The sequence below is a fragment of the Geotrypetes seraphini genome, chromosome 4 (genome assembly GCF_902459505.1).
Source record: "Geotrypetes seraphini chromosome 4, aGeoSer1.1, whole genome shotgun sequence".
Taxonomy (NCBI): Eukaryota; Metazoa; Chordata; class Amphibia; order Gymnophiona; family Dermophiidae; genus Geotrypetes; species Geotrypetes seraphini.
In genome coordinates, this window is record NC_047087.1 from 107,042,575 (window position 1) to 107,059,117 (window position 16,543).

Sequence of the window (16,543 nt, forward strand, 5' to 3'; positions counted from 1 at the left end):
GGGATGGGGTCCTTTTGCCTCAAATCTTGTTGGGATGGAGTCCTTAGGCTCTCCTAATATGAACTCTTGCCAGGATTATGCACATTAGGCGCTTCAGGAGTGTTCTTGCACCATGTGCTGCATGGCGCAGCCAGGAGGGGCAGCAGCACAAAGCTCAGCCTCTTCCCTGGTCAAGCAGCTAACAAAACACTCGGCTAGCTCGGTGGGGCAGCCTTCTTTATTTTTGGGGCTCAGCATGGCTTATAGTTCCTTGTACACAGCTGCAGTCCTCTGCAGCCTCTGAAACACATAGTTAAGTCATCAGAGGTTGACTCTGTGCCCCAGGAGCCAGAGACTTTCTCAGAGTTTCTAAAACAGTTTAATAAAAAAACCAAACCCAAAAAATCTTTTCAAAGCAGTCCCCTGCGCAGTCTCGCTCCGCATCCGCTGCATCTCCTAATACTGTTGCTTCTCTAGACATGTCCTTGTTTCAGTCATCATTCCTGATCTGCCTAATCTTAGTCTTTATGCTGATGTCCAGCTTGCTGACCCCTTATTTCAAGGTGTAGCATTTCCAAGGATGGGGGACCAGGGAGTGTATGCTGGATCTTTGGATTCTTCAGGGGCTGTAGGACCTGGGAATGAACCCACAGTTAGGCGCTTATTTCAGTCTGCGGTTGCTGAATCTTATTTCTGAGTCTTTGCAAGAACTGCATTTGGTCACTCAGCCGACTCCGTCCTCCTTTTCCTCCTGGCTTTCTGGTGTACGCTCGCAGTCTTCCACCCTTCCCTGGCACCCTGATAGTTATATTGTGTTGATATTAAAATGGTCATATCAGGAAGGTGCTCTTATGTTAACGAGTACCATGTCTCGCTTGTACCCTCTAGCACTGGAGTGCCCACAGGTTTTGGATCAGCCTAGAGTGGATTCTTTGGTTATGCAGGTGCCTGACTACACCTCTCTACCCAGGGAAAGTGCTGTGATGCTTACAGATATGCAGGATAGTCATGTGGCTGTTGTTCTCCGGAGGCTTTTTGATGCAGCTGCTTTGGGTTTTCAGGCTGTTTTAGTGGCATCTGTTGTCGCATGCACATATCTGTCTCGTCTACACACCCTGGAGAGTGAGGCTGTAGATTTTCCTCCTCAACTTCTTTTGGCTGTGTCAGCTTATATGACTGCCACATTATATGCCTTATGCGGATTTTGGCATTTTCCATTTCTGCCCACAGAATGCTCTGGATTAGACAATGGGCTGGTGATTCTACTTCCAAAGGTTTCTTTGGCGAGACTTCCTTTCAGGGCAGTTGTTGTTTGGCAAGGACTCATGAATTCTGTGGTGGTTAGTCGCCCTAAGATCCTGTATGATAGCAGACCTCAAGAGGTTCTGGTCACTCTTAATTTTCATGATTCCAGGCATTCCATTTGTATTCCAGTGCCACATCTCAGACCAAAGCTCCAGGCAGCGGTACTCCGGCTACAACTGTGCCGATTAATAACAGAGGGATAAATTTTTTCCTTTCCCATCCCAGCAAGTTCTTTTCCTGTCCCTTTCCTGAAAGCTCTGTCCTCATCTGCACAAGCCTCAAACACTTTATAATCATATGTTCGAGGCTTGTGCGGTTAAGGCAGAGCTTACAGGAATAGGGACAGAGACAAATTTGTCCCAGTGTCATTCTCTAATCCCATCCTGCGCCCCTTGTCAAGAAGGTGCATTGTACCAGGCTGGGGGGCTCCCCTCTATTCATAGGGGGCAGGCTGTCAGCATTCCTGCTGGCTTGGGTTTGCATCACATCCGACTTGTGGGTTTTGGACTTTATTTGGTCGGGCTGCAATTGGAATTCGACCAGCCTCTGACCAGTTGGTTCGTAGAATCTACCACAGGGCACCCGGACAAGGCGCTAGTGCAGCCACTGTACAGCGCTTGCTGGATATTCAAGTTCTAGAGCGGGTGCGGCCCGCAAGACTGCATAGATAAAATACAAGGCAAATTGAACTCAAAGGTATAATCATTTTAGTTTTTACATATATATTTTTTAGAAATCAGTTTTTACATATTTATGTTTGTCATTTTAGTTTTTAAGCATTGTCGGTTTTATTTTATCTTATGATATTTTACTTTATGCTGTTTTATTTCATGCTATTTTATTGATCTATTGATGTTTATATATTTTTTTATTTATATACCTTTGAGTTCAATTTGCCTTGTATTTTATCTATGCAGTCTTGCATTTTTTCATCTAAAGTGTATTTTTTTTAGACCCATAAACACACCTCTGAGGCAGGCCTCCACCTGGAGGCCAAAACACGGACTATGTCAGGTCATCTATTGGATCTTTCCACCATAGGGCATTTTAATTATGGGACTTTTTATCTATGTGGTTTTATATGTATTATAATATGAGAAAATAAAGATTGTTTGTCTCAAGGTGGACGTGTTCTATCCCACTCCCCACTTGTTTTTCTTTCAATTGCCAGGGAGGTGTCAGCAGCAATTCTCTGGCTCAGGAGACCCACCTTCTATTTCTGTGGCCGCAAAGCTGCCTCCGGGTGCTCTTAGCAGTGTTTGTGGCGGGAGTTGACATTGTTCAGGCCAGTTTCCTCAGCAGACAGCCCATAGTGCAGGGCAAATAGGCGCTGGCCCTGGCAGCGGTGTGTCAAGCCCTTGTGCGGGGCTGGGATTAGACCCGCTTCAACCTCATGGACCTGGCATGCAAGCAGCTCAATTCTTCAGGTGAATGTCTGAGCTCAGAAGCGAGGGTTTCGATGCTCTGGTGTAGTTGTGGCCTCAGGAAATCCTCATATAAGTTGTTCCTCCCTGGCCCATGATAAGCCGAGTCTTTCGGTGGATCGAGGTCCATCCAGGCTCCAGACTGGCCACTCAGGCCATCGTATACAGCTCTGCTGCATAAGAACATAACATAAGAACATAAGCAATGCCTCCGCTGGGTCAGACCTGTGGTCCATCGCGCCCAGCTCACGCAGCGGCCCAACAGGTCCAGAACCTGTGCAGTAATCCTCTATCTATACCCTTCTATCCCCTTTTCCAGCAGGAAATTGTTCAATTCTTTCTTAAACCCCAGTACTGTACTCTGCCCTATTACGTCCTCTGGAAGCGCATTCCAGGTGTCCACCACACATTGGGTAAAGAAGAACTTCCTGGCATTTGTTTTGAATCTGTCCCCTTTCAACTTTTCCAAATGCCCTCTTGTTCTTATATTTTTTGAAAGTTTGAAGAATCTGTCCCTCTCTATTCTCTCTATGCCCTTCATGATTTTGTATGTCTTTATCATATCCCCTCTGAGTCTCCTCTTCTCCAGAGAAAAGAGACCCAGTTTCTTCAATCTCTCAGCGTATGAAAGGTTTTCCATCCCTTTTATCAAGTTTCAAGTTTATTAAAAATTTGTTTGACCGCTTAATCCAACTTCTAAGCGGTTAACATAATAAAATTACACAAAAACAGATTAAACATATTAAAACAGGGAAGACAAATGACTTACTCAAACATACGGCAACAAAAGGGCAGGTGGTGAGGAACTACAATAATTATAGGATAGATAAGTCATAAAGGCTAAAACAGTAGGTTAGGTAAAAAATTATCAAAAAAGGAAAAGAAAGAAAGTGGCCATTTAACTAAAAGCGTCTCGGAATAGAAATGTTTTTAGTGCTATTTTAAATTGTTTTATATCTAATTCGTTACGGAGATTTATAGGCAGTAAATTCCAAAGTGAAGGGGCAGTGACAGCAAAGTTGTTGGTGCGTAAAGTATTTATTGATTTTAATGATGGTATAACTAAAAGATTTTGAGAAGTGGAACGAAGGGATTTTGTTGTTACATACGGAATTAAAAGACTGTTAATAAAATCAGGTTGGTTATTCATTTTAGTTGTAAATGTTAAAAGTAAAATTTTATAATTCTGTATTCGATTGGTAGCCAATGAGCGTCGACTAAAAGAGGGGTGACGTGATCATATTTCTTTGCCCCGCTAATGATTTTAATAGCGGTATTTTGAATGATCTGTAATCGTCTGATCTCCTTTTTTGTGATACCCTTATAGAGGGCATTACAATAATCTAAACACGAAATAACCAATGAGTGAATTAAAGTTTTCAATGCGGCAGCTTCCAGTAACTTAGAATGGGAACGAATCATTCTTAATCTATAGAAACATTTCTGGACGACTGTGCTGATATGAGAATGATATGAAAATTTACTGTCAAGAGTAACGCCTAAAAGTTTTAAAGTTGAAACAATTTTAATGGGAGTAGATTCAAATTTCAATGGAGCCTGAAGTGTTGTACTTTCTTTTAACGGAAAGATCATTAATTTGGTTTTATTGATATTCAATGAAAGTTTATTGACGTCCAACCATGATTTAATTTTTTCCAATTTGTGATTAATGAGAGCTAATTCTTCCTTATTATTTAAATCGATAGAATGGAGAAGTTGGACATCGTCCGCGTAAGCAAATGTAGTGAAACTGATAGATTGTGAGACCGTCAGAAGAGGCGATAAAAAAAATATTGAAAAGTAGAGGAGCTAGTATCGATCCTTGCGGGATTCCGTATTTGCATGTCATGTATTCAGATGAGGTGTTGTTGAAAACTACTTTAGAAGATCTATCTTTGAAATAAGATGTAAACCAATTCAAAACCTGATCAGAAATACCAATTTCCTGGAGCCTTTTTAAAAGTAGGCAGTGATCTATGGTGTCAAATGCTGATGAAAGGTCCAAAGAGATGAGTAAAATAGATGGATGATGGTCGAGATGGTAGAGTATTTTGGTGGTAAGTCCTAACAGGGAATATTCAGTTGAATGACAATGACGAAAGCCAGTCTGATTAGGGTGAAGAACATTGGTTTTCTCAACGAAGTCCGAAAGTTGTCGGAAGACGATTTTTTCTGTTAGTTTGGCCATGAATGGTATATTTGCTATGGGGCGATAATTGGAAAGATCTAGCGTACTAAGTTCAAATTCAAGTTTATTTGTTCTTAATGAATCGCCTATTTTAAATTACTAGGCGATGTACAATACCATAAAAAATACAAATAAAACACTGGTGTAAACATATAAACTAACTTTTGTTATGCGATAAAAGTTATCATACAAAAATACATACATATAAGAAAATATTAGTTATGGGTGAAAACATACAAGAGTGGTGAGGACAAATAGGGGGAAAATTACAATCTTTATACAGGAAAGAAAGAGAAACATAAAAGGGAAGAACACATAGGAGGGAAGTCTAAGTTTATCAGTTAAAAAACAATTATTAAAATATTAAGAATCATAAGCATCTTTAAAACAGATTTATCTTTAATAATTGGATGAATAATTGATTGTTTCCAGGTTTTGGGTAAAGATCCGGAGGACAGACTTGAGTTAACTAACTCCTTGATAAATGGACCAAAGATAGAATAAAATTTTTTAATAGGAAGGGAGGAATTACTTCAATACTAGTTCCTTTCATATTAAGTGTGTTAATACATTTTTGTATTTCCTTCAAGCTAGGAAGGGTGAAATGTGAACATCTAGAAAAGGACAAAATAGTTGTTCTAGTAGGGTCTATACTGTCATTTATCAGATGTGTCGCTCTCCTCTGAACCCTCTCAATGTAACGCTATATCGTTCTTAAGGTACAGCGACCAATATTGGACGCAGTACTCCAAATGCGGACGCACCATCGCCCGATACAATGGCAGGATAACTTCTTTCGTTCTGGTAGTAATACCCTTCTTGATTATAAGTAGCATTCTATTCGCTCTTTAAGCGGCCGCTGCGCACTGTGCCGTCAGCTTCATTGTCATGTCCACCATTACCCCCAAGTCCCTTTCTTGGGTACTCTCATTCAATAACATCCCTCCCATCGTATAGTTGTACCTCAGGTTTCTGCTTCCCACATGCAATACTTTACATTTTCAACGTTGAACTTCATCTGTCATCTCGTCGCCCATTCCCCTTAGTTTGTTCAAGTCTCTTTGCAATTCTTCGCAGTCCTCCTTAGTCCGAGCTCCACTAAATAGTTTGGTGTCGTCCGCAAATTTTATTATCTCGCACTTCGTCCCTGTTTCTAGATCATTTATGAATATATTAAATAGCAGCAGCCCGAGCACTGAGCCCTGCGGAACACCACTCGTGACCCTCCTCCAGTCTGAATAGTGGCCCTTCACCCCTACCCTCTGTTTCCTACCCACCAACCAGTTTCTGATCCATCTGTGTACGTCTCCATCCACCCCATGGTTCTTCAGTTTCCGGAATAGACGTTCATGAGGCACCTTGTCAAAGGCTTTTTGGAAATCTAGGTATATGATGTCTATGGGGTCTCCTTGGTCCATCTGTTTGTTAATTCCTTCGAAAAGTATCGGTGTTTGCTTGTGCGTCCCTCCTGGCCTACTTAAGCAGGGTCCGGACTGCATGGAGGACCCCAGTTGTTTTGTTCTTCTGGCTTGACTTGAGCATGTAGCCTTAGTCTGAAAGGGCTTTTCTGATGTGGTCCTTGGCACTCTGCTCATGTCTATACAGTTATCTGCTATATCTGTTTATGCTACAGCGTGGGAGACTTCCAGCATTGGTGCGCTCAGGACCACATGGATGCATATTCCAATCCACTTTCAGTGGTGCTGACTTTGCTCCAGGTTGGTCTTGATCATGGCCTCTTTGCAGCGTCCCTTTGGGTCCAAGGGGCTGGGCTCTCTTGTTTTCATGCCTAGGGTTGCCCTTTGTCTTTGGCCTGAAGTTGTCAGATTTTTGACAGGGTCTCTTCACGTTGGACCACCGATTTCTCTACCATTCCTTTTCTGGGACCTGAGATGCGGATTTGTGTCGCGTCTCAACATACAGGGTATTTCATGCTGGTAAATCATACACAGATGTAATTTAATCAAAATAATATTTATTCAATTTATAAAATCAGAATTAAAATTAAATTACCAATTAATTATATTCTTTACACAAATTGTTAATTCTTTCAAACATTCTGTGTGTGAGGGGGGTCGGTCTCTCCCAAGGCTAACTGGCACATATGGAGAGAGAGGAATCTCCCCCCTGATCAAAAGCTGGTGCCTGCTTATGTACGGTACTCTCACAATGACCAGTAATGTCATTTCCATCTTCCAGTGTTCAATTAACACATCATTGTACAAGGTTGAACAAAGGGATTCCTAAGCACCACTGTTGACAATTTATTAACAATTTGCAAACTTGCTTTTTCTAGGAAGAAAGAATATATTTTTACCAGTATTCTTCTTATGTCTTAAAGAATGAATCAAATATAGCCCTCTGACTAACTTTAGCTGTGTTTCCAAAACTGACATCCTGGGCTGTTTGTGTGTCTGACTTATGAGAATAGTTAATGTTCTCCTATACTGGGCCCAAAAGCCACCCCCCCCCCCCTTCGCATCTAGGAAGGCAAGCAGGCCTCTTGGAATGTCACAGACTTTCGAGAGTTTCCATGGTAACCTAGCTTAAAGGTCACCAAGATTAATTTCTAAAGTTTTATAGTACAGTCAAACCTCGGTTTACGAGTGCACCAGTTTGCGAGTGTTTTGCAAGATGAGCAAAACATTCGCAAAATCGGTGCCTCGGAAACTGCGTTTGACTCAGTTTACGAGCGCCACTCCCCTGTGATCTGGCATCCCCCCCAGCGATCTTACATCCCCCCCGAGCACCGCAACGACATCACTTACCCCGATTGGGCACCGGCACCAGCACCAATGCACAGGAGGTGCCGGTGCCGAAGATCCTCCCTCTTCTGGCCTGGGCTGGGCTGGGCGGTGCGACGGAGATCCTCCCTCTTCCCTGTGCTGGGCTGGACTGGGCTTTGAGCATTTGCGCATGCTCAAAGCCTTCTGGTCTCGCTCTCTCCGAGATTCTCAGATTCAGAATCTCGGAGAGAGCGAGACCAGAAGGCTTTGAGCATGCGCAAATGCTCAAAGCCCAGTCCAGCCCAGCACAGGGAAGAGGGAGGATCTCCGTTGCAACGCCCAGCCCAGGCCAGAAGAGGGAGGATCTTCGGGCACCGGCACCTCTTGTGCATTGGTGCTGGTGCCGGTGCCCAATCGGGGTAAGCGATGTTGTTGCGGTGCCCCCGGGGGGGGGATGTAGGATCGCGGGGGGGACGCGAGTGGGGGGGGATGGCGGATCGCTGGGGGGGTATGGAGCAGCGTCGGTCGCCTCAAGTGGGAGGGGATGGAGCAGCGCCGGTAGCCTTGGGGGGGAAGGAGGAGGTGGAACGAATCAAAGTGAGTTTCCCTTCCTATGGGGAAACTCACTTTGATATACGAGCAATTTGGTTTACGAGCATACTTCTGGAATGAATTATGCTCATAAACCAAGGTTCCACTGTATTTGTAATTTCATGTTTAGTATAAATCATGTTTTATTGGCACACCATCAGTAAATACACAATACAGCACGACAATACAACACGGTCGCGAACACCAAACGTACCATCAAACACATTTTCACCCCAACCAAAGAATCCCCCCAATCCCCACCCACTCCAAAACCCAAACCCCCACCCCATCCCAAACCCACACCATGAGACCCAATCCATACCCAAAAACCCCCCAGCAAGAAAGGAGTATGCTGAGCAAGCTGTGTAATTTCATGTTTAAATATATACACACACACAGTCTGGGGCCCCAAGCATTCACTCAAACGCCACACTCATATCTATCACATATTCAATAATTATCATCAAAGTACATATATTTAGATACAGACTGTCTTGCTCAGGAATATGATATCCTATATCTCTTCCTTACCACTGCCAGTCTAAGAACCATCTGGGATTAATTAAACCATGAGGGGTTTAAGCGCGAAACTTAGACAAAGAAAAGGAGAATAAAGAATCCTTATAATTTTCCCTTCACCTCTATAAATATTTTATATATTTAGTTTCCCTAAGTCCAGTTTAACCAGCAAATTACATAAATAGCATATTATTATGCCCTTCTCTCACTATAATTTCCTGATCTTTTATTAATTATCCTGACAAATTAAATGTGTTCGCTTATAACACACTCTGTCCAGACTTCTTTTATGCCCTGCTATTTGTTTTGCGCTGTTTCCGCAAGACAACGCCTTGCTCAGACCTCACTCTGGTGCTATATAGTCTATCCAAGACTCTCTGTGCACCTTTTTGGGATGCTTCCCTCTTGGCCAGGGCTGTCCAAGTCCCGTCCTCGAGATCTACTGGCAGGCCAGGTTTTCAGGATATCCACAATGAATATGTATGAAAAAGATTTGCCTTCACTGCCTTCTTGGTATGCAAATCTCTCTCATGTATGTTCATTGTGGATATCCTGAAAACCTGGCCTGCCCGTAGATCTCGATGACTGGACTTGGGCAGCCCTGCTCTTGGCCTTAATGCTCCAGACAGTTTTTCTCATCGCTGTTCCATCAGTGAGCCGTATCTCCGGACCCCAGGTTCTTTCTTGCAATGAACCATTCCCAGTCTCCAAGATTCGCGGAGGATTTCCTTGTACACAGTTTCATTCTTTCTGCTAAAGATGGTTTTGGCTTTCCATGTTGATCAGGAAGTACATTTGCCTGTTTTTCAGCCTGCTGGTTCAAAGACACAGGATCGTGTTTTGAAGAAACTAGATGTGCACAGAGTGCTTCTTCGCTATCTGGATGTCACAAATGAGTTTGTCTTTCTGACCATTTGTTTGGGTTGACTTATTCTGTCTAGCGCAGGGGTGGGCAAACTTTTTGACTCGGCCACAATGTATTCTTAAATTTGACAGCAGAATCCTTGCCCAGCTTCTATCCTTTCCTCCCTCATGCAGCAGAATCCTTGCCCAGCTTTCTTCCTCTCCCTCGCTCCATCCCTTGTACAGCAGAACCCTTGAGCACCCGCCTCCACCACACAACCAAACCCCTGTTGACCTTCCATTCTTCTTTCCCATCCAAATCCCACCAACCGCGAGCTCTACATACCTCCCTTCAGAGCAGTGTTGGGCCAGCAGCACTCTAAACAGGCTGCTTCGCGGCCTTCTCTCGTTGGGGCCTTCCGTATGCCGCGTTACTGATGACATAATCAGTGATGCGGCTGAGGGAATTCCCCAACGAGAGAAGGCCGCGAAGCTGCCTGTTTAGAGTGCTGCTGGCCTGACGCTGCTCTGGAAGGAGGTATGTAGTAGTGCTGCCCAATTCAGGAGAAAATTTTGATTTGATTCAGCCTATTCAATCAATTTTTCAATTTGATTTTGCTGCTCAATTGGGTGTTTGGTTTTTTGGTTGGGTTTTTTTTTGTTTTTTTTTCAAACATCCTGGTGGGTATATTTTATAGCCTCTTCACCCCCTTTGCCCTCTCCTTCCCACACTGGCACTGTGGTGTAAACCAAATAAACAAAAAAGACTTTTCTTCTCTCTGTTAAATCCTAGCTCACGTTCACAGCTCTGGCAGGATACACATTTCAAATCTGACATATTGTAATCATAAAACAAAATAAAATTATTTTTTCTATCTTTTGTTGTCTGGTCATTATTCAAATCATGTTGGTCCCAGGTTCTGGTTGTCTTCTGATAATTCACTTGCCAGGGTCTCCTCATTTGTCGTTTCCTTCTTTCTCCGTACTAAACATCTATCGTCCATCTCTGTCCTTCCCTTCCATTTCCCTTCCTTCCCCCAGAGGTCTGGCATCATTTCATCTCCATCCCCGCAGCTGCAGCGATGGACCCCACCATCCCCAGATCTACCAGCTTTCCTTTTCTCAACTACCCTTTCATCCAACTTCTCTCCCTCCTTCCCCACCACCCCAGAGTCCACCAGCTCTCCCTTTCTCTTCCCAATTACCCTCCTATCCAGTATCTTTATCCCCCACACCCCTCCACACCATCCCTTGTGTCCAACTTCTCTCCCTTTCTGTTTCTTCCCTCTCTAAATTCCATTGACCACCATCTCTCTCCCTCTCCTCTGTTTTTAGACCCATTATTTCTTCCCTCGCCCAGGTTCAGTATATGCACGTCTCTTTAAACCCTCCTTCCCTCCCTCTGTGTACATCTACACCAGGGCTTCCCTCCCCCGAAGGCCTGCCCCACCCCCTTCTTTGCAGCATCCTCTGGCTTCCCCCCTGGCCTCTCTTACCTTCAGATAATACGTTAGCCCACAGAGATGATTGCCAGTGCTGTAGCGATCCTTACAAGCTGCCGTCGTCCTCAGCAGCACGTTCCCTCTGCTGCGATCCTGCCCCTCCTCTGATGTTAGGAGCAGGATCGCGGCAGAAGGAACGTGCTGCTGAGGATGACGGCAGCCTGTAAGGATCACTACAGCACCGGCTTTATGGGGGACTGCTTTTGTATGTCCCACTTGTCTAGAATGTCTGACCTATTGCACTGGAAAAAAGAGATTATGTACTTATCCTGGTAAGCTCTTTTCCAGTAGATAGGTGAAACATTCTAGACTCCTGCCCTGGCCTTCCTGGGCCTATTATCTCAGTTTGTTTCATGTGTCTCCAAGTTGCACCTTAGATAACAGTCAGCCCTTGGGGGCTGGTGAGTATACTGTACCTACATTCCTATTTTAGGCGGGAGTAGTTTTCTGAGCACCCTTGAGGTTTTGCCGGCTGTTTGCAGCTGATATTCTCATGTTACTTCTTTGAGCAGAATGGTTATGATTTTGATTGATACGGGTGTCTCTACTTCACGTTGGTTTGGTGGCCCCTTATGCTTGGGTACAAACTGTAGGTGGAGCTTTGGAGCTCAGTAAAGTACAGAAGAGGCACAAAGAAAAATCCAAACTGGATTCCTTCTGCAGTTGGCACGTGGCCATGGGGACATTACCCACTTGTCTAGAATGTCTCACCTATCTACTGGAAAAGAGCTTATCAGGGTAAGTACATAATCTCTTTTTAAATTACATTGAGCTGGAGTGCTTGTTGCTCTTCTGTACCTCCAAAAACAGTCTACTCTTTTCTTACCTATTCATTGTTCACCACAAGGCATCTTTTCTCACTGTCTCAACTGAATTTACATTTGAAGCCTGAGGAGTCTCTCTTCTAGTCTCTCTGTCCCTTTCACTTTGAGGATAAATCTTTCATATACAGATACATATGTAGTGGTGTTTCTAGGTGTGGAATTCATATCTAGGTCCTGCCTGAGTGTCTGTTATGGGAGAGTACTCCAAGCCTATAGTGACTCATCAGGTCTCGGCAGCAGTTCATGTACTACATTTCAGCTAGGACTCAACACTTGATTTTTATCCTCTCATCAAATATTTCAGATTATCAACTTTCTCCTTTTTTCCCTAAAGGCTGCTAAAAGAGCAAATCTTTAATGGGATTTTAAGCAAGCCACAATTTCTACCATCTAAGTTCTGCAAAACATTCTCTTGGTCCTTTAGTTCAATAACAGTGGTAAATCACTGTGTTGCCTTTCCCTAGTTAAAAATTCACGGGGAAACACTTCCTAAGTAGTCTTTCAAAAAAAAAAAAAAAGTATCAGAACATTTTTCTGAACACTTGTTAGAAAAGTTTTTTCCCCTGCAGCTACCTAGTCTTGTCCTTGCTGGTCACAGTTGCAGTAATGAAAACAGGTCCTGCAAAAAGAAATATTAAAAGGCTGAATACAGATTTAGTCCTCAAAACTTCATTCACAGAATCCACCTAAGCAGAGGTAGAGCTAGGTGCACAAGGGGAACAGCAACAGATTTTGGATGAAATGGCACCTATGTGGCTCAACTCTTCAGCCTTGCACTGGCACTTATTCTACAAAACCTGGCTATTCTTTTGTACTTCAGCCTGACTTGTTCACTTCCTCAGAGTCTTCTGGAGATAGGAGGATTCAAGGAAAAGAAATGATCAGGTAAGGGTAAAATGTCTTCTCATGGGCAGCCCACTAGATGTTACTGTAAGAGTATTATTGGAGTTTGTTAATGTCTTGACACCTCCATGCAACACTTGAGTATTGCAAGCTGCTGAAACTGAGAATTGAACTACTTATCTGACCCTCAAACAGCAACTGTTTAGAATCTGATCTTTTCAGTTTAGCAGTCCTAATTCTCACATTTCTTCACATATGTATCATTTATGGTATGTGATCCAGTGTTAAATTAATTTACCAGTTATCCTATGCCATCTGAGAAATAACACAATTTCATTTTCTTAATGTAATGTAATGTAATTTATTTCTTATATACCGCTACATCCGTTAGGTTCTAAGCGGTTTGAAGAAAATATACATTAAGATTATAAATGAGAAGTAAGAAGGTACTTAAAAAATTCCCTTACTGTCCCGAAGGCTCACAATCTAACTAAAGTACCTGGAAATTAATAAAGAAGAGAAAATAAAGATGGTTGAAAAAAGAAAAATTCTATGTGAACTTATAGGATGGAAATTAAACTGACAATGTAAGAACTTGTGCTATGTGTTGGTTCAAGTTCCCTGTGTCTAATATTCCACTTTGAAGATCAGAACCATTCAGTATGATATACTGTATATGCAATAATAGGGGAAATCAGGAGGGGGGTATCTTTTCCACATCACTGCATATTTTAGAACTTTGCATATAGTAGTAGTAGTTGTTGTTGGAAGTACCATAAAAGTATCCATCTTTTTATTGTATCCATACTCGGTACTAAAAGGCCCAAAACAACTGATACTAACCCCAAAGTTATAAGGAGACAATCTCAATTTATTTCTGTCCCAGATAAAGATGGAATAGAAGTAGTGCATTTTATGCTGTTTTCTGTATATTGAAAGAGAAACTATGTCCTTTAAAGGAACAATTGCTGGCTTTTACAAAGCTGCAATAGAGGTTTCTACCACAGGCCGGCGAGATAAATGTTCTGATGCTCATAGAATTCCTATAAGCGTCTGAGCATTTACCTCACCAGCCCACAGTAGAAGCCTCTACTGCAGCTTTGTAAAAGGAGCCCAAAGTTTTCTAGCATCCATATCACCCATATAAAAAACTGTCCCCTTAGTTACTTGGTCAACTAATTTACCACATTTAATTGATAATTAGATTTAGATGTTGAGTGTAACATAGTAGATGACGGCAGATAAAGACCCAAATGGTCCATCTTGTCTGCCCAACCTGATTCAATCTAAAAATTTGTTGTTGTTTTTTTTTCTTCTTCTTAGCTATTTCTTGGCAAGAATCTAAAGCTCTGCCCTGTTCTTAGGTTCCAACTACTGAAGTCTCCATCAAAGCTCACTCCAGTCTACACCCTCCCAGCCATTGAAGCCCTCCCCAGCTCAACCTCCCCCAAATGGCCATATACAAACAGACCATGCAAGTCTGCCCAGTACTGGCCTTAGTTCTTCAATATTTACTATTATTTTGTGATTCTAGATCCTCTGTGTTCATCCCATGCTTTTTTGAACTCCGTCACTGTTTTCCTCTCCACCACCTCTCTCGGGAGCGCATTCCAGGCATCCACTACCCTCTCCGTCAAGAAGAATTTCCTTACATTGCTCTTGAGTCTCCTACCTCTCAACCTCAAATTATGTTCTCTGGTTTTACCATTTTCCCTTTTCTGGAAAAAATTTTGTTCTATGTTAATACCTTTCAAGTATTTGAACGTCTGAATCATATCTCCCCTGTCCCTCCTTTCCTATAAGGTATACGTATTCAGGGCTTCCAGTCTCTCCTCGTACGTCTTTTGTTGCAAACCTATCATTTTCGTCGCCCTCCTCTGGACCGCTTCAAGCCTTTTTGTGTCCTTCACTAGATACGGTCTCCAAAACTGAACACAATAATACTCCAAGTGGGGCCTCACCAACGACTTGTACAGGGGCATCAACTGGGCATGATTACAACCAGTTCTGTTGAATCTAAATCTCATTATATGCTAAACCTTATCATAAGATTGAAGTAGTTGGTCTCAAATTTTCAAGAGAATGCTATGCCACGATCAAAGGAAATTCCAGAACAGTTGAAAAATAAAAGTTGTTGAAATATCAATCTGGAAAAAGTTACAAGGCCATTTCTAAAGCTCTGGGACTCCACTGAACCACAGTGAGAGCCATTATCTTCCTTCCAAAATTACTCCAAGGGTTCAGCGACAACTCATCTGGGAAGCTGCAAAACATCCCAGAACACCAAAGACCTGTAGGTCTCTCTAGCCTTAGCTAAGATCAGTATTCATGACTCCACAATAAGAAAGAGACTGGGCAAAAAATATAATTCACAGGGGAGTAGCAAGGTAGAAACTGCTGCTATTCAGAGTTACACAGAAAACAAGCTTTGTATGGTTTTTAGTATGTATATTTTGTTTTAAAAAAATTGAGGGAGAGAGACAGAAAGAAAGAAAGGAAGAAAGAGACTGGCCAAGAAAAAAGAAAAAAATAGATGGGGTGGGGAGAGAGAAAGAATAAAAGAGATGGGGTAGGGAGAGAGAAAGAAAGGTAGATGGGGCAGGGAGAGAAAAAAAAAGATTTACGGGGCAGGGAGAGAGAAAGAAAGATGAGGCAGGGAGAGAAAAAGATAGGGCAGGGAGAAAGAAAAAAAGATAGAGAGACAGAAAGAAAGATAGACATCTATTCTAGCACCAGTTAATGTAACGGGCTTAAACACTAGTTATATATAATTATAAACGTTATCATGCATTTATAGGATAAATGTATAAGGAAGGTTAATGACAGTTGTCTTTATTTTTTTACAGATATTATTTACGCCCGCAGGGGTCCCCAAAGTCCCTCCTTGAGGGCTGAATCCAGTCGGGTTTTCAGGATTTCCCCAATGAATATGCATGAGATCTATGTGCATGCACTGTTTTCAATGCATATTCATTGGGGAAATCCTGAAAATCCAACTGGATTCAGCCCTCAAGGAGGGACTTTGGGGACCCCTGATTTACAGTGATTAATATCAGTCTTTATCATGCCAAGACATTGTACTGATCATCCAAGTAGTTTCTGTTACGTCTGTGGTTCATTCACGATGAAAGCATAACATCGCCCAATTACTGTAGATCTGGAGAAGGTATACAAATTGTATTTTAGTTGTCCACTGGGTGACCAGGATAAGTCTTGGGCTACACAATATCATCTGTACCAGTCATTCCAATGGACTTCATGACTGGCTCAGTCTATGAATAGTAGCGATGTCATTTGCAATCCCAATGACATGGAGGGAACTGCGAGACCTCATTAAAGATAGCTTCTTTTGCCTTGTGAACACAAGTGGATTCTCAGCTAAAACTAAGCACAAAATTATATATTCTACTCTAGATTCTGCAATTAGGCCTGTTTCTCATGATGATTTACTGCCTGTCCCTGTCCCTCCACAAGATGGACTTGCTTCTATGGAACATGATAAGGAATGTGATGATGATGCTGGTCGCAATCCAGAATTATCTGATCCTGATTATGTGAATGATGAAGATTCAGAGACCTTTACACAAGCTGAGCTCAATGATCTTATTCGTGATCTAAATCTTTCAAAAGAAAAAGCAGAACTTCTTGCTCACAAAAGATGCTAATATAACTAATTACAGAAAAAGGAATCATCTACTATAATAAAACGCTAAGCACGCATGCGCACTCCTACCTGCGTGTTCTGTGATCCATATGTCTGTGGCCAGCAGGAGTTTGCATGCGCGCATACAACGGTCCT